This window comes from Peromyscus maniculatus, chromosome 6 (genome assembly GCF_049852395.1).
Source record: "Peromyscus maniculatus bairdii isolate BWxNUB_F1_BW_parent chromosome 6, HU_Pman_BW_mat_3.1, whole genome shotgun sequence".
Taxonomy (NCBI): domain Eukaryota; kingdom Metazoa; phylum Chordata; class Mammalia; order Rodentia; family Cricetidae; genus Peromyscus; species Peromyscus maniculatus.
Window position 1 is genome coordinate 134488811 of NC_134857.1, and position 21234 is coordinate 134510044.

Genomic DNA, 21234 nt, shown 5'->3' on the forward strand with positions numbered 1-21234 from the left:
GAACCCTATAGTGAGGTCAGCAAATAGTGAACCCTATAGTGAGGTCAATGAATAGTGAACCCTATAGTGAGGTCAGTGAATAGTGAACCCTATAGTGAGGTCAGAGAAGGATCAATCCTGCAGTGCTCCCTGGGGATGAGGGTAACCAAGCTGCAGACAAGCTGAGATGCAGCTCTTCTGGGTGAGGCGGCTTCATTGTTGGATCTGGACATGTTGCTCTCAGCTGTGAGTGTGGCGTGCCCATTAGTTTTCAGAGACTGAGTTGGGTCCCTTTGGTGTGGCATGGTCTGATCGAAAGGAGGGAGAGCTCCCCCGGGCCGGAGCCTTGGCCCCGGGCCGCAGCAGTGGCTCCACACAAGGCACAGAGGCCAGAGGCGGCGTGCCCCCGTCCGGGGTCTGACCCTAGAGGAGACCTCCAGGGGCACGGAGGCGGCGTGCCCCCCTCTGGGGTCTGGCCGTAGACGAGACCTCCCGGCTGTTCATGGAGATAAGATGACTCTGTGTCTGCCTGTTTCTAGGAGCCTCAGTCAGTGGAGCTTCTCAGAACAGGGTTCTTGGCTGCAGCTGAAAGGCAAGCCCAACCCATTTTTATTTTATGTTTTGCCTGCATGCGTGTCTGTGGACCATATGTATGCCTTGTGTCCTCAGAGGCAGGAGGAGGGTGTCAGATCCTCTGGAACTGGAGTTAAAGAAGGTTGTAAGCTACCATGTGGGTGATGGGAATTGAACCTGGGTCCTTTAAGAGCAGCAGGTGCTCTTAACCCCCTGGAATCATCTCTTTAACCTCACTGGCTGCCTCTTGGCACTAAAGAAGATGGACAGGCCTGTCTGGCTGCTTTGTTGGGCATTGCCAATCAGATCAGCTGCCTCAGGACTTTCAGGGTTGAGAGTGCTTGCTAGGTCTGAGGACTGCTTCCTGGGGGTAACCTGCACCAGGTGAGCTGCTCAGGGGTCTCCTGGGTTGCAGATGGATCTGTTCATCTTCTATTTTTGCTTGTGCTTTATAATTTATCTTCAGGTGAATTCTTTCGGTTGAGTAACCTTGCTCTTCCTGCAGCTACTGAGAATCCACTGTGGGACGAGAAAGCAGTGATTTTCAAACTTGGCTTATTTTTAGTCACCTAGTATGCTTTTTAAAATGTGTTATGTATTTAAGAATGTATACACATAACAATTAATGAGAAAAAGCAGCCATGAATTTGAAAGAGAACAAAGGTATGGGTGATGGGAGGGTTTGGAGAGAAGAGGGAGAAATAATGTCATTATATTATAAGTCTCAAAAAAATAAAAGACATAATTAAAAGAAAAACCATGTTGGTGGTGCTTTTCAGAACCACTTACCTCTGAAGCATCTCTCCAGTGAGTGCATCAGACTGTCCTCCCTTTGCAGGCAGCATCCTGTAATAACAGACTTGATTCACACTCTAGGAGGGCTAGCCTTGAGGAGGTCATCGTAACTCGCCTTAATCACACCACCACACAGTGTAGCTGCGTTACCAGGACATCTTCCTGGTGAAGCCAGCAAAGGTGACAGTGTCTGTCACCACACAGTGTAGCTGCATTACCAGGACATCTTTCTTGTGAAGCCAGCAAAGGTGACAGTGTCTGTCACCACACAGTGTAGCTGCGTTACCAGGACATCTTCCTGGTGAAGCCAGCAAAGGTGACAGTGTCTGTCACCACACAGTGTAGCTGCGTTACCAGGACATCTTCCTGGTGAAGCCAGCAAAGGTGACAGTGTCTGTCACCACACAGTGTAGCTGCATTACCAGGACATCTTCCTGGTGAAGCCAGCAAAGGTGACAGTGTCTGTCACCACACAGTGTAGCTGCGTTACCAGGACATCTTCCTGGTGAAGCCAGCAAAGGTGACAGTGTCTGTCACCACACAGTGTAGCTGCATTACCAGGACATCTTCCTTGTGAAGCCAGCAAAGGTGACAGTGTCTGTCACCACACAGTGTAGCTGCGTTACCAGGACATCTTCCTGGTGAAGTCAGCAAAGGTGACCGTGTCTGTCTCGTCATGGGACCTGTAAATCTAAGCTGACTCAGGAAGGTGGTGTTGACGGGCAGTGCGAAGACAGGGTTTTTATTTTTTCTTTTCTTTTGTTCTTCTTTTTGTAAAATCTCTCACCCCACATATTTTAATAGGAAAACAACTTCCCACAGATATGTAAAAATCGATAAAATTACATACATGCTCCTCTGTGATATTTAAGGCTCCGCTTAAACACAGTGTTACTGCTCTTCTCTGTGTAGCTGGGACAAGGAAACAATAAATGTGGAAGGAATTCCTTGCCAACAGCTGAGAAAGTTACTTCTCTTCTCAGAGCAGTTGGAGGTGCCAACACTGTAGAGGGCCTCCCAGTTTTCTTTAATCTCTGAATCTCAAAGCACCTTGCAGACAATTCCTATTAACACACAAAACCCCATGAAATGTTCCTTCTCCTTAAATTTCCTTTCACATGGCCTTTTCTAGGAAGCAGTAAGTCTAGGCTCCCTTCGCTGAGGTCTTTGGAACTGTAAATGAACAAAGAGGGCTTGATCCTTTCTTTTTTTGTATCATGATTTCTGTGTCTTACGTGGAATGTGCAAACCTCTTGTTCTTGTCCTCATCCCCAGAACGCCTGTGTCCCTGGATGCTTTGATATAGTGAGCATGGCCATGAAGCTCAAATCCTAGACAGGTGGCAGTCTGTTTGTTCCTTAGATGTTACACACAGGATTTGGAGATAGTTTATTAATCTTTTCTTAAGTGTCTGAAGAACGCCCATTAAAACTCATGAAGCAGATGCTTAGGAGGCACAGGTCTAATTTTGGTTAGAATAAGAGTCCTCACAGACTAGACTGGCTTCTGAGTAGCACGTGGGAAAGTTTTCTTTTGGATTCTTCAAAGAAAATGATTGAGAAAAATGAACTATTGGGACTTTCAGCCAAGATATGCTGAGGCACCGAGATGTGTAGCTGTATGGTTTTCTCAAGGCATTGAGAGAGCTTTTCCTAGGTCATTTCATCGACCGACATAAAGTGGCTAAATTAATCATGTTATTATGTTAGAATGGTTATGTTTTCTGACTTTCAATTCTATTGTGAATTTTATTTCTTTCATTGGTATTGACGGATCTGATTTTTCTCCTGTAGGATGTTCCAAAGTGTTCTCTTTTCTCATTCTGAAATACAAATTCTGCCAATTTCCCTAAACTCTGCCCTTAAGAAAAAGGCACGCATTTGTATGAACCCTTAACATACATCTCAGACCAAAGAGATGCCATTATTGATGAATTGCTCGGTTTCAGTTCAGTTATACGTGCGGGAAAGGAAGCTTTAGGGACATGTGAACATTTGCTACATTTCAAAATTAATATCATAAGCATTTGCCTATGTAAAGGACCAACACTATTCAAAATGTCTCCTGTTGGGCAGGAAATCCCTTTATAAAGTTTACTTTAGGGTAAGGAAAGCAGGCACGTTACTGGTGGGTAACAGGTAGCATGAAAGCAGTGAGTCCTGGGTCTGATAACCATGTTGATAGGCAGGCCTCTTCCCCGGCAGTGTCTCAGCACCAACGTTCAGATCTGATCAGGACCAGAAGAGCTCCGAGGCCAGGGCTGCAGCAGCCTCACCACGCGCTCAATGGGAAGCGTTCTCTAGTAGTTGGAAAGTGAGCCCCCCTTTCCCTCTATGTCACTTTATCTTTCTGAGAGGCACACACAGCGGTGTTTAGCTCTGAACCCTGATCACTAATCAATGTTGTGTGTGCAGTATCGATCAGCAGGTGGATGGAGGGGTTAAAGTGCTGGTGTGGTTTGCATCTCTGTCCCCCAAGACCGACCTCCACAGTCTAAGGTGTCTAACAGCTGCAGGACTGTTTGGTGCCGTTTCAGGTGGCACCCTCCCCGTGGATGGGCAGAAGCAGAGGTCTTGCTGCCCTTTCTAGACAACTTTCCGGAAGAACCAACTGTATTCGTCCCCTTCCAGGAGGCTGATGGAAAGAAAACTCACTTTTCATGTCCTCCCTGGTGGACAGCTACGGGACGACCCGGTTTTGGCTGAGTGTCTACAGGGCTCTTTGTTCTGGTTTATCTGACCTGTTCTTTTTCCTTTTGATAGATCTGACAAATGTAAGTCAAGCTAAAGCACAAGAAAGGAAGACACACAGCGTCTCCTTAGAATGAAAAAGTCCTTCCCAGACCTTGGTAAAAGAAACACCTAGCATGGAGGCCATTGGTGCGAGGGCTCAGCTGTCGTTTCTCTCTCAGAGGAAAGGACAACAGTGATTGCACAGAAACGCACAGCCATCCCCGGGGAGAAGAGAGATTCTCTACCCGAATGCAAGGTTTGCTTTTGTAGTTGAAGTATTTTCTTTTGGTGATTTGACATATTGAAAGAAAGAGCCTGTACTTTAAAGAAAAAAAATGCCTGTGAGCTGGAGATGAAGCTTGGCCCTGGGTTTGATGCCAAGCAACACACACACACACACACACACACACACACACACACACACACACACACACACACTCACACACACACACTCGGGCTTTGGTCTAGCTCTATAGTCTGATGTTTTCTGTCTATGTACTATATAGCAAGTTAGTTGATGTCTCTTATGTTTCCTTCTTTGTAAAAGGGAATTAATAATAATTCTCTTATTGGAGCATCTGAAAAAGAAATAAGATGATATTTATGTCAGATGTGGTGGCAAACATCTGTAGTCCCAGCACTCAGGAGGGTGAGGCAGCACTCAGGAGGCTGAGGCAGGAGAATTGCCATAAGTTTGAGGCCATCTTGGACTATAAAGACCCTGTCTCAACAAACAAGACAAAAAAGAGAAATACATAAAAAGATGATGGTTATGAAAACAGGAGGCATGTGACAGTTGGAGGCACTTCAGTAATATTACTTTTCCATGCTACATGCTAGCTAGAGAGTAATGTGTTGTTTTTATTTAATAAAAGAAAGTATTATATCTAAAGTAAACGACAAGGCATGGAGTCTGATGGATTTTGGTCACTTTTCCTTTTGAAGGATACTTGATGAACCCGGGAATTACTTTGTTCTATACAATATGGTTTCGTACTCTGGTAAAATAGGAAAATCACACTTGAAATTCACTTTTTTCCTATTGTCAGTTCACAGAGTGTCTCACACTCACATCTGTGAAGGGTCTTTGAGATCGAGGACTGAGGAATGAAGAGTCACTCTTTCAGATTTGCTTGGGACACTTTCCAAGCAGAATCCAGAGGACCCGGTGTGAGTGTCAGGGACTCAGTTTATCACTGGTGTCATCACCCACAGGGAACTTACCGTAGTTCTCCAGATGATCAGGAATGTTCCCTAACATCATGCCCAAAGTGCCACTGACAGGAAGGTATTTAGAGTTTTTCAACTGCTGTGAGCAACTCTGATTGGAGTTTACCCGATTATAACTCTGAGACCATAAATGTTCCAAATCAAAATAAAAATTTCTCTTTATCCCCTTTGAGAAAGCAATGCCGGCATGCATGGGGAAGAGGGAAAACCTGTCTATGCTGAGGAACCCTTCTCAGTCTCAGCTCAGGTGTGGCGTGAGGGAGAGATTACTTGCTGTTGCATTGCCAATGACGTTAGATTCTAGTTTTCAATACGGCTTAACGATGTTGACTCGTGTCTGGGGGAGATTCTCAAGACAAAGCCTGGTGGAGAGCAGGAGCAGCGAGACCTCGCATGGCACCTCATCCTCATCCTCTAGTCTATCATGGCCTTTGTTACTTTTACTCTCTCTCTCTTTATCTCTGATGCCCAGAAAGCTAGTTAACTAGAGTTCTGTTGTTGTGTGAGGTTTATTCATGTCCCCAGGAAGAAGGATAACTATCAAACCACTGAAACTTCATGATGGGTGTTTATTACTCAATCTTAGTCATGTTGGTGTCTAGGGTTTGGTGTGCCAGTTGGTGGCACAAATGTGCCATCTCTGTGCCCTCACACCCAAACAGCCATTTCTTTACTAGTATGGTAGTGATATTAAAAAAGAAAAAAGTTTTAAAAAGTGACTTATTTTTATTTTGTGTGTATGGGTGTTTTGCCTGCATGTATGTCTGTGCACCATACATATAATGCCTGCCCAGGCTAGGAGACGGCATTGGATCTGTAGAACTGGAATTACAGTGGCTATGAGCTGGGAATTGAACCCTGGTCCTCTGGAAGAACAACAGGCCAGGGCTCTTAAAGCACCAAGATGTCTCTGTAGTCCTTGATGGGTGTTTTGTTTTGATGATGAAGTTTAGATGGGAGTAAGGCTGAGAAGTCATCACAGAGCGTGGTACCTGTGGTGGTGGTGAGTGCTCAGGAACTGTAGTAGTCTGCAACTGTGCCCTCCAGTTTGGGTGCTGAATGTGCTGGGAACACAAGACTGAGTGTGGTGCTTGCTTCTGCGCCACAGCGGAGCCTCCTGGGTGTTAGAAAGTTGATAGAGGCAGGACTGTGCACGATTCATTTGTTTTTATCCCCTGGATGTATATAGTAACACAGACACAGAATAGTACTAGGTATATAATAAATATTCAATAAATATTTGTAAGTGAAGTATATTTGAGGTAGTTATTAGCTCCATCACCTAACATTGTGAACCATAGTTAATCAGTTGAGTTAATAAATTTTATAAATTTTTAGTAAATTTTATATAGTCATATAGATATAAAATTGTAAGTATCTATAAACATGCATCAATTCCTTCATTGTGTGTAATAGGAAACCATGGAGAAAGTTCTTGAGAAAAAGAGAAAGAGGAATTTTCTGAAAGTGCCATATAATATCTTTGGGCTATTCAAATGGGCTTTGCAACTGTCTGAAATAGCTGGACCCAGGGTACTCAATTTTATTAACAATGGAGAGCTGTGCCCCAAAGAGCCTTTCACTAACTTTTGGGTTCTCCCAGCATCTTGCTGGTAGGCGTATAGGTTTTAGGAGAAAAGGCAGGACAGACTCACTTGTAAGCATTAACTTCTTGGTCTCTGCTGTAAATTGGGGCCCTGAAAATCTCCTGCTCCAAAAGGGACTCTACAACGTAGGCTCCTGTCTCTTCCAGCAACAGCAAGGGTGTGCACTAGCTGCTGGGGGCTGATCCTGAGCTGTCGGACTCAGACCGGGCAGCACAGTGAGACCTCATCTGAACAACAATAATGACATTCTCTTGTCAAAACCAGGATCCCCGTTCTGCTTGCACTCTGTTAACTCAAGTTATTCTGTAGTGACTCTTCTGGCTGATCTTTTACCGTTTTTTAACAACTAAGAGAATCCTCAATGTTCACTTGGTAACCAAACATTTACTACAGACCTTCTACAACTACTTAAAAAGCATTTTGCTAAAACAACATTTGGCAAGACAATTAAGTAACTTTTTGTAGAGAAGCAACATCAGGAAACTCATAGCTAGGAAATTTTGACAGTTTAATATATTTTAAAGGATACTCTCTCTTGTTTTCTGAAAAATAAATTCCTTTATTAAATTTTAGGAGGCAGAATGTTACTATTGTCCTTAAAAAATATAAGTGCATGTTCTTTTATTTTTATTTTCACTGTATATTATTTTGAGCATAAAGCATTTTAACTGAAAAGCCAGAAAGATCCCTTGAATAACAATTCTGAAGAGTTTAGACTTTAAGATAAATTCACAAATGCAACTCAAGGTACCGAAAATATTTGTATATGATCCCACAAACACCATGTCCACATCTAAATGCAGAGTAATTGAGTATGGTCTCATTCTAACTGACCAATCAATTCAGTCAGTTATGAAAATCTAAATTCTTCGGTAACTGCAGGGAGAATATGATTCGATAATCTAACTCTTGATTCCATTTGAGCCAGTCCTTAAATATTTAAGTCCATGAACATTATATTTGTGTTTTGAGGGTTTTTTGTTTGTTTGTTTTCTGAATGTTTTTACCGAATGTTCTTGTCCATGTTAAGTGTAAGTGAGCTGGGGGCATCTCTCAGTTGTTTTTGATAAAGAATGGAAACTGACAGGTAAGTATTGAGAAGACGGGACTGCACTGTGAACTTAAGACGCTGTACGGTTTTGCTGATATTAATCCTGGGGAACCTGAGGCTGTGGGCCTGTAGCCATGACTCCAGCAAGTCTGCTGTCTGCGTCAGGAAGGGCCCTGGTCTGCAAATCAGTGTCCCGTACCTTCTATGCTGACGGGAAAAGCACACACAATCTGGTGACAAGAAAAAACAGATTTGTACTTACAAAGTTTGAAAGTTGTTTTTCAAGACAGAGAACATAGCAGCTTTGCCCCCCCCCCCCCCCCCCCCGCTCTATAAATAGCTCCTGGCAGGCAGAAAGAACCCTGATTGCGGGAGATGAAGGAGAAGCAGCGGCAGGCTGCAGGCAGAATCAATGGCACGGTGCCAAGAGCTTCATCAAATGAATAATAGCTTCCACTTGACAATCAGTAAAGTGCCTCTTCTCCTACGGATTTAGTTTTTAATGATGATTAGAGAGGATGGGCCCCTAAAATTTCTCTGGTAGAAATGACCTCCTATTAATTTCTATTCCTTGAAATGCTGAATTTCAAAGCTCTCTTACAGCTGCACAACCGAAGGCACTGACATAAAGGAACTATTATCTTTGTAATTGTAGCAACAAGTACTAAATTCGTCATTGATTAGTGGAGACTTTGTAACTTCGCCATCCTTTGTTGCTCCAGTCCTCTGTTTGGTGGTGCTGATTTGCCTGCTTTGAAAGTCAAATACTGCGTTTTAGACCCAACAGCTATCAAAGTCATGTCCTTTGTTTTAACATAATAAATACTTCCTTATAACGTCTTACACTGATTGTTTTGCCGGGGTCAAGTTTGAACGGCTCATTAATTCTATGTAACCTTTTGTTTGCACCCAGGTAACAGCAAGATTCTAAACTACTCCTGCTTAAAATACACATAAGAGCAACATCTATTAAGAAAGGAACTTCACCAGGAATTTTTTTAAAATTGTAAACTTTTTTTTTCATCGATTCATAGAAAGTATGTTCCAAGATGAACCAGAAAGCTGCGTGAAGAGTGAAGACGTTTATGTTGATAACTACGGTGAGTCTGTGGGTTTATTTTGTCCATTAGGCTAGTGATCATAAACTAAGGCCATCACTTTCTGCTGTTCTCACCAAGTGGACAGTAACACTGTGTGTCTTAACAACGGCACGGGATTCATATCAAGCATAGACCTCGGAGCCTCCTATCAAGTGTACAGTACCATCCTGTGTCCTAACGAGGGCTGAGGACACATATCAAGCATGATCACGGAGCCTCCTTTGGGCTGTAATGTAAAGAGCACAAGAAAAGAAAAAAAATTTCTAAATTCAAGAGAATAAATGGCACTTTACAGCAGTTTTTGCTTGACCTTTGTAGCTGTTAAAAAGCAGCACAAAAAAAAATGCTTAGTTCAAAGTTGTTTTTACATTTTAGATATATTATCACATCTAAGAATTCATTGAAATATTTAAAGGATCTGAAAACTTGGGAGGGAAATATTTATTAAGAATTGAAAATGCTCCTGATCTCTGATTCAGGGGGTTTCCCAGTGATGATTTTTAATGTTCCTCAGAGCAATGAGGAGCAACCAAATTTATTGCTCATTTTGTTCAGTTGAAGAATTTCTTTATATATAAGACATTCTTTATTTTATGAAATCAAATCACTGGTGAGTTTTTGGTTTGGTGACCCAACCAAATCAAATGGTGGCAACCATTTCTAGTTTCTCTTTTGCTTAAAAATATACACCGTTCTGAGACAGCCAGGCTCAGAGGTTTCCAAGCCTAAAAGAACTTAAAATTAGTTAGCAGAACTCTGTCTTGTCTGAGACAAAATGTCTGTCTTAGTTACAGGTGAGGCAACTGTGTTAGGAAGAAATATGAGTGCAATTAGCAAGCCCTAACATACAGAAGAAAATGAAACACAGTTCCTCGTGGGCAAGGAGGTCATTCTTGCAAGAGAAATCAAGGATGAAAACATTTAGGTAAGGCTCCAGCATAGTCCGTTCTCTACAGAGGAGCCTGATGCTGCCAGACTCACTTGACTGCTTTAGGGGATGCTGGGAACACACATTTTTAATGCAGAGTGTTGGACAATAAACTTTTCAGCATTTGTGCTCTTTACATTATAGCCAAAAGGAGACTCCAAGGTCCATGCTCAATACGTTTCCTGGACCATTGTTAGTACACGATGTTGCTGTACACTTGGTGCAAAAAGCAAAGAAGTCATGGTCTTATCTTATGATCACTAGCCTAATGGACAAAATAAACCTGCAGATTCACCGTAGTTATCAACATAAACGTCTTCACTCTTTATGGGGCTTTGTGGTTCATCTTGGAAAATACTTTCTATGACAAAAATACTTTCCAGCACATTTCCACTACTAGAGAATGGCTTTGTTACCATGTGGTTTATTTCCTTATATATGAATGAAATACTTTTGCACTTAATTATTATATAGATATCCTATATGATAAGTCTATAAAACTAAAACTAAAATGTCTTTTTGTCTTTAAATATGTGTGTGTGTATATATACATATGTTATATTTGTTTTGAGTGTGTGTGTGTGTGTGTGTGTGTGTGTGTGTGTGAACAATGTACAGGAGTTTTGTGGGTCCTAGAACTGAACTCAGGTCATCAGACTTGGTGGCAGGTCCCTTTACCTGCTAAGCTACCTTGTAGCTCCCTTCTCTCTTAAAGGAAGTCAGTGTTTCCTTGATCATGATTCAATTACTTGTGTTAGTCTTTGTGAAGACACAGGGTATGCTGAGAGAAACCAGTTTGTCTTAAATTATTTAAAAATATTTTTGGAGAGAGTTTTTAGGATGGGAATGGGCTGGGCTAGATGTGGAGTGGTCAGTCCCAGGGCTTTCTTAGAACAGGCCTGTTCTAAAGCCATGTTCACTCTATCAGATGAATAATGCACATTCCTTGTCTGTTCTGTGTTTGTGTTTCTTCTTGTTCTCTTTGTAGTTAACAAACTCAGTCTGAAGTTTCTGATTCGGTTCGTTCACACCCCAGGGACATAGTCAGGAGTAGTTGAGTCTACAAGGTCCCGGAGGAAGACCGCACTCCAGGCCAGTGTGTCAGCGGCGTTGGGAGGCCAGGAGGGAAGTCACATTATTGCCAGTTTATTTCCCCATCAAGCAATTTTCTTTGAACCCTGTGAGGATTAAGGCCGATAAGGAGAAGGCATCTGGAGAAGGGACCGGGGAGTCTGCCTCCCATTCCCACAGCCTGCTGTGCAGTTTACTACCTGGGCAACTGGTGCCAGGCCTCACCTGATGCTAGGGTGGGGCTGGGTGGAAGCCCCCATGATGCACTGCTGCTTCCTCAGCCTGCAACCAAGGGGTACACACCTTTGTCACCCCGCTTCCCCAGGTTTAGGGAGGGGGAAGAAAGGAAGACTCTGGGAGAGGATTGGGGGCTCTGTAGTCTGTATGAACATGGACAGGCAGCTGGCCCAGGCAGAGTGTGGGAACCAAAAGAGCCAGAGCTAGCACAGTTCTGACGTGGCCATCCCCTGGGCTGTGCTGGTTAGACATCCTGAAGCTAGCTGTGAGTGGAGGAAATAAAGGAAAATCCCAAGCTTCTGTACCTTCAAAATGAGCACAGTCTTCATTTCCATACATATACATATTTTGTTACCGTAATTCCTTACTTTTAAACTTTATTTATTTATTTATTTATTTATTTATTTATTTATTTATTTAGTGTGTGTGTATGTGTGTATGTGTGCGTGTGCGTGTGTGTGTGTGTGTGTGTGTGTGAGCGTGAGCGTGTGTGTGAGCGTGTGTGTGAGCGTGCGTGCGTGCGTGCGTGCGTGTGTGTGTGTGTGTGTGCGCGCGCGCGCATATGCTTTGGCACATATGTACAGGTCAGAGGGCAGCTGCTGGAGTCAGTTGTTTTCTTCCACCATGTGAGTAGATTGAACTCCCACTGCCGGCCCGGCAGCAGGTGCCTTCTCACCCACTGAGACGTCTCTCCAGCCCAGCTGTCTAATTTTATGCCCACTCACTTGAGTAGAGGTTCTTCACCTAAAGCAAAGATCAGTTCTTAGTTTCCGGGGTTTTTTGTTGTTGTTGTTTGTTTGTTTTAAATAAGGATAATAATAAACACTTGCTTGGTCCCTGCAGGAGAACACAGGACCTTGGGAGGTTCCTCAGGTTGTAGGCCTTAGAGATACCATGCTTTCAAGTAAAAACTACACAAATACCCACATTTGACTCATCACCTAATCAGTGACTGTGGTGGGCTGAATGAAAATGGCCTACATAGACTCATAGGGAATGACATTACTGGGGTGTGGCCTTGGTGGAGGAAGTGTGTCACTGGGGGGTGGGCTGCGGCCATGCTTCCTGCCATGATGATAATGGATTAAATCTCTGAACTGTAAGCCGGCCCCAGTTTAATGTTTTCCTTTATAAGAGTTGATGTGGTCATAGTGTCTCCTCACAGCAATAAAACCTTAACCAAGACAGTGACCCCAAACTGTAGACTCTCCATTTCCCCACTGCCAAGAACAACCCAGCAGTCTTACCCCTTTTGGGCCTGATAGGAGTTTCTTTGGGATATCTGCCAAGGTATCAGACCACAAGGCCAAAGGGTATGTGCATACCTAACTTAGTGTCTGCCAGATTGGACGGCTGTGTCCACATTTCCACCTAGAGGGCTATGATGCCTCTCTAGCCTTACATTCTTGGCTTTATTCTATATTGGCCAGCTTGGTGGGTATAAGGGGCAAGTTATCCTTTTACTTTTCCTTCCAATGACTAATATATTTATCATCCTCTAATGATTTTAAAGTCTTTCAGATTTCTTCGTATGTGCGTCACATACCCATGTGTTTGAACACTTGGTTTTTAGCTGGTAGTGATCTTCAGGGAAGTTATGAAACATTCAGGAGGTGGGGCCTTTCTGGAAGGAGTGGGTCACTGGGGTGACGCCTTAACAGTAGTAGCCTGGCTCCTTCTGGCCTGGGCTTACTGCTTCTGACCTGCCATGGGTGAGCCAGCTGTGCCAGAAGCTCCCACTGTCTACGCGGCAGGCTCTGCCGTGGTACTCCTCTGCCTTGTGGCTCCAGCCAATTACACTAAGAGCCAGAAAGAACAAAGCCTTCCTTCCTCAAGTTGCTCTTGTTGGATACCTTGTCATAGTGAACACAGTAAATGATACGGAAAAGTGGAGTGAGAAGTGGGGCCGCTGCTGGCCTGTCCATGGGCCTTTGGAAATGGGTTGCAAGAGGAAGGCAAGGAGTTTGGAGCTGCTGACTAGAGACACCTCAGCGTGCCAGACGCTAAGCTTAGGGTCATTCCTGGGGGAGCTTGGAATACCAGATGTCAATAGACCTGCAGACCACGATACCAGACTCTGAGGCTTCCAGAGAAGGAGAATGCCTTGAAGATTAGGCTAAAGGTCACTTGTGTTGTATTCTGGCAAAGATTATGCTTAAGTTCCGCCCATGTCCTAAAAATTTGAGTGAGATGACATTAAAAAATAAATAGACTAATTTGATTGGTGGAGGAAATTTGAAGATAGCTTAGCATCTGGGCTGTAGCATGGTCATTGCTGGCTGCCTTTAGCCAGCTTTACAGTGAGAATTCTGAGCAAAATGAGGAACAGGAAGATGTGAAAAAAAAACATAAAAGTTGAGGACAAGGTGTCTGTGGCTCTGGACAAACAGCTGAAAATGAAAATCTTGCTGTTAATGTGGCTGCTGACCAAGCAGAGGTGACTGTGAAGAGATACAAACCATTACATTACAGAGACACCTTCCCTTCACACGGGACAATATAAATGGAGCCAGCAGGGTAAAAGCCCTACTAAGGCTCCAGAGTGTTATAGGTATACTTAATTTAAAAGAGGAATGATAAAAGACAGTGCCTGGGGAGACAGGGCCTCTGTTAGCAGGCTCTAAGAGGACTGCAGGGGGAAGGTTCATCTGTTTGGGTACTTGGAGGCTGCAGTTGTGATAAAAGGTTATGCATTATATTCTGAGCTGGCAACAGAGCTTGGCATCATCCGCATGGTGCTGGGTGCTGCTTTTACAGGCTTCAGAATGTAAGGAAGGCTTGTACCAAGGTTCCAGTGACTAGCCACCAAAGGAAGGTGTTCTTTTTTCACTTCTGTTGCTGTGATAAAATACCCTGACAAAGAGCAATTTAGGGAAGGAAGGATTTATTTCAGATTATAATTAGTAGTTATGGTCCATAGTTGCAAGAAGTCAGGGCACTCACGGTCAAGAGCAGAGAATGTATATATGTTTCTTTTCTTGCTAGTGCTTAGATGGATTTCTCCATTTTTACTCAGGCTTGGATCTCCTGCCCAGAAAATGAAGCCACTTTCAGTTGACTGGGTCATTCCACATAAATTAATAAAGGTCAGACAATCCCACACAGCCAACTTGATCTTAGTGGTCCCTCACTGAGGCTCTTTCAGGGCAATTCTAGGTTTTGTCAAGTTGACTGTTGGAGCTACCATCCCAGAAGGTGGTGTGTGACAGGGTCACACTCCCTGAAGAGGCCCTGAAAGGCTCTGTGAAGTGTTGACTATGAGTCCAAAGTTTGTCATAGAGACCCCTGCGCGTTGGGGTTGCAGGAACGTGAGAGGTCTGCTAATGAAAGACAGAGCGCATGGGTGCTGCAGGGAGAAGCGCTGTGGGTGGCGCTGCCCAGGCCCAGCGGAACTCAGGCGATGCCGAGAAACGCCCACAAGACGGACGCAGAACTGTGGGGTTTGGTGTTTGTCTTGCTTCCTGTGCCCCAGTCCCTCCACTGTGTCATACCATATAGGAAGGATTATCTACAAGAAGTTTCTTGATTTTACTGGGCTAGCAGCTAAGATCTCAGATCTTAGAGCCTTGATTCTCAGAGCCCCTGGGCTTTTGAACAATGCTGGGACTGTTCGGAAACTCTTGAAGTTGAACTGGATGGATTTTATGTTGTGGGATGGTCATGATGCCGTGGGGTAAGAGTTGGAGTGTTGGGTTTAACCGTGAAACATCTTCCACAGGTTATCATGTTTGATTGCTTGTTCCACAGCTGATTGTGCAGTTTTAGGAGCCATGGAACCTTTAGGAGAAAGGCCATTGAAAGAAAATGGCCCCCAAAGGGAGTGGCATCATTGGAAGGTATGGTCTTGTTGGAGAAAGTAGGTCACTGTGGAGGTGGCTTTATGCTCAAGCCACACCCAGTGTCTCAGACCACTTCCTGTTGCTGTTGCATCAAGATGTAGGACCCTCAGCTACCTATCCAGCACTGTATCTGTCTGCACACCACCATGTCACACCATGATGATAATGGACTAAACCTCTGAAAATGTAAGCCACCCCAATTAAATGTTTTTCCAATATAGGAGTTGCCATGGTGTCTCTTCACAGCAATAGAAACCCTAACTAAAACAGGGGTCCTTCTGAAAGGAATAGATTTCTTGATGGGCCTTCAGTGTTATAGTCAGGCTGTTTTTCTAAGCCAGACTGTTTCCTGACCTGTAAGGATGTGAGGGAGTTGTGCCATAAAATGCTGCCACAAACAGACCGAAACCAGCTGCCATGTCTTCCTCAATACGATGAATTGTAGCCCCTCAGACCAGAAGCCAGATCAGCCTTGTCCTCTTTACACTCTTTCTGTCAGATTTGTTCTAACAGCGATTAGACAAGTAACTTACAGCATGCTAATAACTTTTGTCTGTTTTTATCTCATTTTCTCATATATCTGCCTACCTAAAGTTTTTTTGTTTTCCGATGACTTGTATCTTTCTACCATTTTGATTTAATACACCGTCAGTAGGTTCTCCTAGTCTGTGATTAGAGGTTTCACATTGCCCTTGATGTCTGCCTCATTTGGAAGATGACTGGTTTTTACAGGGAAGTCCTACCTTAGTGATGGCTGAGCAAGGAACAAGGTTTTTTTTTTTCTTTTTCAAGTAACATCCTGGAAGCAAGTGTGTATCCTACCTTGTTACTGTGTGTGTGTGTGTGTGTGTGTGTGTGTGTGTGTGTGTGTGCATGTGTGTGGTGAAAGTAGACACAGGGCCATATTACACCATAAGAAAGACCGAGAAATGTGTTTACCCAGATGGCTCTATTTCTGCCTGAAATACAGGAATTTTGTTTGGTTTAGACACAGGAGAGAATATGTCTGCAATACTCTGCCACAATGAAGTGCCCTTGGTTGAACCCTCAATTCCAGCATTCTCAAGTTAGTACCTTTGCTTCTTTGCACGCTTGGGGTTTTGTTTAAGGGGTTTTCACCACCCCTTAGATGATATCATTACCATCTTTCAGTTTTCTATTCACACTTTTCTTAATTTTTACCCCATTGGAGTGTCACAGTAATGAGATTGGAGAAGGTTGTAATTATAATTTTCTTCATGGAAGCTATTTTTCCAGTAACATTGTTCACTAATCTGTCTAGTTCTCATTTTCTGTATGTTAGTTCAGGTCAAAATGGACCAAAATGGACTTGGATGTATGAGACTAACTGGGGAAGCACTTGAGAAACATAAGCAGGAGTGGAGTCAAACAAGGACCACTGATAAGAACACTTACATCTGGGCCATGTACGTGGGTCATGCATGTATTGTTAGCACATCTGGGCACATGCCCAAGGGACTCTATACTACCACAGAGACACTTGTACATTGATGTTCATTGCTATTATAGTCACAGTAGCAAGCAAATGGAATTATCCTAGATTTCAATCACTGATAATGATTGGATAATGAAAATGTTGTCTGTCCACATGATGGAATTTTATTCAGCCATATAGAAAATGAAATTTATAGAAAACTGGGTGAATCTGGCATTTATATGTGAGGTATTCCAGACTCAGGAAGATTAGTATCACATATTTTCTTTCCTGTGTATAACCTAGCTTGTTATTTATGTATGTATATATTTGTGGGTGAGTGTGAGTGTGGGTAGAGTCCCTGGACTAGAAGGGGACTGTGAAAAGTGATAGAGGGCTGGGTTACTCTTAGCAGAACTGTAAGAGAAAAGGAGAAATTTAAGGTATGGTTTGGGTCTTTCCCCTACTTTTCACTCTCTTTGTCTCTCTTCAGGGTCTTACTCTGTAGTCAAGGCTGTCCTTGAACTCATGACCCTCCTTCCTCAAGGCTGAGTGCTGGAATCACAAGTGTGCACCATTCCGCCAGGCTTTGAGCTATGAGTCCCAATGGTCCACTTCTCTACACATGGCTGTGCACCGTTGGGTGTGTTTGTGTTCATGATGACTGTATTCTCTGCTCTGTACCATTGGGTGTGTTTGTGTTCACGATAACTGTATTCTCTGCTCTGTTGTTCCCATGATCAAAGTGGAATCACCCCCTTGTTCCTGGTGACGAGTTACTTTGTCAGATGTAGAAGTTCATTCTTGTCTTGGGGATTTTCAGCGATTACCGGTTTCTTTTTTGTATCCATCAATTCTTACGAAGCCACATGTTGTCTTCTTTTCTTTTGAAACTGGCTGTGGGGTCTCTGCCTTTTAAACAGTGTGTGAGCACACTTGAATTGATCTTAATCACGTGTTACACTTTCACAGAACGTTCTCCTTGACTGGCCCTCCACAGGTGTCTCCTGGCAGAGCCTGTGCCTGGGGATGACACTGTACCAGCCCAGGTGGCTCAGATGAGACATGGAGGGCGGATCCGCAGTGTGTAACCGTGTGGCAGAGAGATAGTTTTATTATACTTTATTTGGCACAACTTTTATCCTACCCTAGTATTACCCTGTGGTGGTCACCTAGAAAGCTGTAGATACTTGGAAGAGATAATGACCATTTGAATACAATCTGAGCAAAACGTTAAGGCAGAATTTTAAAATTCTCTAGGAAATAAATTTATTCTCAAAAACCCAATATTTTGTGGTTATAAAGTCCTAATGTAGTTTAGCCAAGACCATATTTTATCTCAAAACAGAACTGTTAGCAATTTATTTAGCAGGGTCATAAGCACATGTAGGTTATTTCTGACTAAGAAGAAGGGAGAGACCCCAACGTGGAAGCAGTTCTATTGGGGAGAACGCAGGTAGGCAGGCTGTTGCACAGGCAGCCTGGAGGCCTGGGGTCCTGGCGCTAGGCATTGCTAGGGAGAGCATGTCAATAAGAAAGCAATACCAGGCTTGGGTAGTCTGCACATGACCTGGGTTCCATCCCAGCACTGCCAAAATAAATAACAAAAAATAAATAAATAGGGAGATACAGCTTCTGTAAAGAGTCTTGGTCTAATCAAGACTGCCCTGGACATCCCGAGACCCCAGGCAGAATATCTTTGGTATGCTGTGTGTGCATTGTGCATAGAGAGCCCTGTGTGAACTGACTCAGGTCCACACTTGACCTACAAGAGCAGTTGCTGACTGTAACGACTTTGGGATAGGAGTGGTCCTTATAGGGAAGCCTTTTCATGTAGGACACTCTTAAATCCCAGCCCACACACCGACCTCTGCTCACCCTCTATGGCAGAATCATGTAGGAGTGACGTGGTCTAGACAAGTTTTCAAGACTGGAGTGTTTCTTGCAGACAGGGATGGGACAGCTTCGAATGTGACACAGCTGTCTTTTCCCTGGGTGGCCCAGGCTGCCGCAAACCTGACCCTGACTCTCTAAGTAGCTTAAAATTCCTGCTGAAGTCTTTAATTAGAAGGGTAGAGACAATTTTATAACCTTGCTTACATGAACAAGAGGTCATCCGACTGAACAGGAATGCCAGGAGGGCCTGATGTTATGATTTTGGCTTTTCAGGACCCAAACCAGACTTTAAAGTTCTCATTTCCTCTTATAGCTCTGCTAAGAGTAACCCAGACCAGAGCCAGCCGGCTCTCTGCCTTCCTCAGACTGGGATGATGCTGATTAGGGCCATAAATGTCACCTTGACATAATGTATAAAAATGGAAACAAAATCTCAAACCTGTTCTACATGTGGTAGCCATTTACAGTAACTAACAATTTGGGGGAGCTGGAATAATGTTATGGGGAGATGTGAAACATGCAAAATAGAGAAGACATTCAACTCAAAATACCTGTGTGTCACCACGGCAGAGAAAGGCTGCCCACACTCTGACTGGTAGGATTAGGTATGTGCCAGAAGCAAAGGCAAAGACAAATGCATCACATGCACGTTTTTAATGGAATTTATTTATTCAGTTCAGAGTTTAATAAGTGAAAATAGTATTGTAAAATTCTAATCAGTCCCCACAGGCAGCAGGAGTCCTACAGCCTTCTGCTTAATGATGTAATTAAGCTTAGCTCATTATTATATAGTCAGATGCCACACACACACACACACACACACACACACACACACACACACACACAAGCACACACACTCCCCCCACACTCCCACACATGCATGCACATATGCATACACCCATGGACACATACATACTCCCACACATGCATATACACACACGGACACACGCACGCTCGCACACACATGGGCACACACACATGCACACACTTGAACACACACACACACACACACACACACACACACACACACACACACACACGGAGAACTGTAACTACACTTGGGGAAGAGTAAGTGACTTAGGAGATCTATGGGCTGGAGAAGAAAATCTTAAGGGCTTGCTTTTTAGACTTTTGGACTAGACCCATGTCAATGAGTTTTATAGCAGCCAGAGCAAAGCCAGGGTTGTTTGGTCTCGCAGAGCAGAAGTCAGCATAAGAGGAGAACCAACCACACAACATTTGTTATTTAGTGCAGTTACTTTTAAACAAAATGGAGATTTTTATCTACTTAGCACGCACCTCACTGTTTTTCCGTTTTTAGTGTTTATCCTGTCGGCCAACACAGAAAACACCAAATTTGTTTGGAAAGCAGAAATCTTAATTATCCAATGACAACTCTAAAATGTCTTTGCCACAATGAGGAAGCGCTTTAAATTCAATACTTCCGATAGAAGTGCAGCTGAAGAAATCACAGTGAAAGCAATGGCTGTCTGCGTGGAGAGCTGTGTTCCTATTGTCTCTAACATGTGTACGAACGTGCAAAATCCCTAGCCCGCCAGCCCCTCTGCGCAGTGTAGGTAGCTTATCTGTTATCACATTTGAGGTCTTTCTTTGGAATCTGCATTTCCCCACCGAGAGCCTCTCTGGTTGGTACTGTGGGCACGTTGTGCACTCTGAGGGGAATGAGATGTACACAAAGGAAGCTGCTTGCCCGGCTGTTCGAACACAGTCCTCACCCATATGAGCCATTTCATCTCCCGAGCGTCCAGTTTGTCCAGAGGAAACATACGAGTTGTTCCCAAGGCCGTGACCTCTGTGCACGACTGCCCCCTTCATGACAGCTGTGGCAGCGTCTGGCACCAGGGCTGTCAAGGTCCCTGCAGGCTGTGGAGGTTGGGCTCTTGCCAGTCATGGCTCCGTCACGCGCGTGTTACTGTGTAGTTTGCACAGAGTGTGGGTGTCACTTCTCTGCTGTGTGCTGCTCAGGCTCTTGTGCCCTTACCTGAGGGTGTCACCCACTGTCTGCCTCTTCCCTCAGCTGCTTGACTTTCTACCAGCAGGTTCTCTACATGAGTCTCTCATCTCATCACGTCTATGATCCATTATTTATTTATTTATTTTGGTTTTTCGAGACAGGGTTTCTCTGTGTAGCTTTGCGCCTTTCCTGGATCTCACTCTGTAGACCAGGCTGGCCTTGAGCTCACAAAGATCCGCCTGCCTCTGCCTCCGAGTGCTGGGATTAAAGGTGTACGCCACCACCGCCCGGCTCCATTTATTTGTTTCTTGACACTTACAGAGGATAAAAGCCTGAACTCTTGTGTGATGTCTGATGTCCGAACTGAGGCCTGTGTGTTTGCGTTTGGGTTTCCGCCTAACACTGTAGCTAGAGTTTTCCGGCCTTGCCCACAGTCAGGACAAATCTCTGTCACCCGCCAGTCCCACAGCCGCTCAGACCCAACCAAGTAAACACAGAGACTTATATTGCTTACAAACTGTATGGCCGTGGCAGGCTTCCTGTTAACTGTTCTTATAGCTTAAATTAGTCCATTTCCATACATCTATACCCTGCCACGTGGCTGGTGGCTTACCGGCGTCTTCACATGCTGCTGGTCATGGCGGCGGCTGCAGAGTCTCTCTCTGCCTTCCTGTTCTTTTATTTCTCCTCTCTGTTAGTCCCGCCTACACTTCCTGCCTAGCCACGACCAATCAGGTTTTATTTATTGACCAATCAGAGCAACTTGACATACAGACCATCCCCCAG

The 21234-nt window shown here is 44.0% G+C and overlaps 1 long non-coding RNA gene across 1 annotated transcript; it reads left to right on the top strand.

Annotated features, from left to right (window-relative positions):
- The first annotated feature begins 130 nt into the window (after positions 1–130).
- LOC143273783 (uncharacterized) lies at positions 131–19995 on the top strand. Its single transcript, XR_013051962.1, has 3 exons — positions 131–225; positions 4110–4335; positions 19795–19995. It is a non-coding gene; the product is annotated as an uncharacterized LOC143273783 (long non-coding RNA).
- The last annotated feature ends 1239 nt before the right edge of the window (positions 19996–21234 follow it).